Raw genomic sequence first — 1,585 nt, 5'->3', positions numbered from 1 at the left:
ATATGGTTTATGCTTCGAATAATGGCCCATACTTATCTAAAAAAAATGTGTGGGAGCTCAGCGAATATGTTTCTATAGTACTTGAGTGTCTACTATTTATGACATGATATAAAGCAAATGGGAAATTAAAATTGAGTATTGTGAGGGTTGAAAGCCACTCTATAGTGATATTGACCCTTAAATAGTAAATTAAACTACATTTTGATTACTAAATTATGACCTATTTTACTGAAAAACTGAGAATGAAGAACATTATGTTAGTGATGTTAATATAGTCCATTATTGATCTCCATACTTGCAGAACAGCACAATTCTATTCTGCAACACTGCACACTTGGCCTGACTTTCCATCTCCCCAGTACAGCATTAGACCTGCAACTAACAATCATTGATGATAATTAAGGAGATTATTCTAATGATTTAATAGATTTTTGACAGCAGTCCTCTATTACTTGCATGTTTGTCCGTTTTTAACAGTAAGTCTGCAGAAAATGTTTCAGTGAGTTTTGCACAATCATCTAAAGAATAAAGTATGATCACCAACTCCAAAATATCAGTTTTCCAATTACTATTAGCCTCATTTTCTGCTCCGCACCAGGGTTAATTTAGTATTATTTATGTACTGTTATAGTATTTATTAATATTTTGAATTAGCTTATATTTTGAGTTTTCAAAAGCAATGACAAGAACTGCATATTCTGAGATTTAAAAAAAAAGAAAAAAGAAAAAAAAAAAAGGAGATTGTATGATTAGGCTGACATTTAGAAGCTGCTTGTATCCAAAGGAAGTACAGGAGATGAATATCCTGGTGTAAAAAGCATAAAACCTGATCCTGGAATAAGTAATATGGCCTGGTGAATAATATTTTACCCTGTTTTCTCTATGCTACAGGGTGCCTTCAGTAGTGTGCTGGACAGTGAAATGGTCTGTCTCATGAGAGTTATTAAGCAAAAAAGAAATATGAGGCCATTTCACAGGACCAGGTGAATGTTATGCTGGAAACATGTTTTTTAAAGCTCACCAATGCTGTCTTTATTGGATGAAAAATGGAGTAAAACCATAATATTATGATATATTATTTAAATAACTGGTTTCTATTATAATAAATTTATTCATTTTATTTCTGTGATGGCAAAGCTGAATTTCTAGCATCATTACTCCAGTCTTCAGTGTCACATGATCCTTCAGAAACCATTCTAATATGCTGATTTGCTGAAACATTTATTATCAATGTTGAAAACAGTTGTACTGCTTTTTTTTCTTTCTTTTTTTTGAGGCAAGAACAGCATTTATTTGAAAGATTAAAAATTTATTTACTGTCACTTTTGATATATCTAATGCATCCTTGTTGAATAAAATAATTAATTTATTTTAAAAAAATCTAAACATTTGAGTGGTAGTGTATGTTCACTGGAATGAATTGCACATTACCTTATGGACTAACTTGAAGCCCAGACTTGACAATGCACTAATGAAAAAATGCTCATTTTCAAATCTGCTGGCCACTTCAGCAATTTTAAGAACACCCCTGCAAAAAAAATTTTTTTATAAATAAATGGAAAGAGGATGTATGAAGAGTTCAGAT

General features: G+C 31.3%; 1 protein-coding gene across 1 annotated transcript in view; it reads right to left on the bottom strand.

Annotated features, from left to right (window-relative positions):
- LOC107577195 (ribosomal RNA-processing protein 8-like) overlaps positions 1 to 1,585 on the bottom strand; it is a gene marked incomplete at its 3' end in the record, with an annotated part of 4,666 nt that overhangs the window by 628 nt on the left and 2,453 nt on the right. The window lies entirely within an intron of this gene.

Source organism: Sinocyclocheilus grahami, unplaced genomic scaffold (assembly GCF_001515645.1).
Source record: "Sinocyclocheilus grahami isolate Dianchi unplaced genomic scaffold, SAMN03320097.WGS_v1.1 scaffold5382.1, whole genome shotgun sequence".
NCBI classification, from domain to species: domain Eukaryota; kingdom Metazoa; phylum Chordata; class Actinopteri; order Cypriniformes; family Cyprinidae; genus Sinocyclocheilus; species Sinocyclocheilus grahami.
Note: the sequence above shows the minus strand (reverse complement) of the source record. Positions and strands in the feature narration are given on the sequence as shown.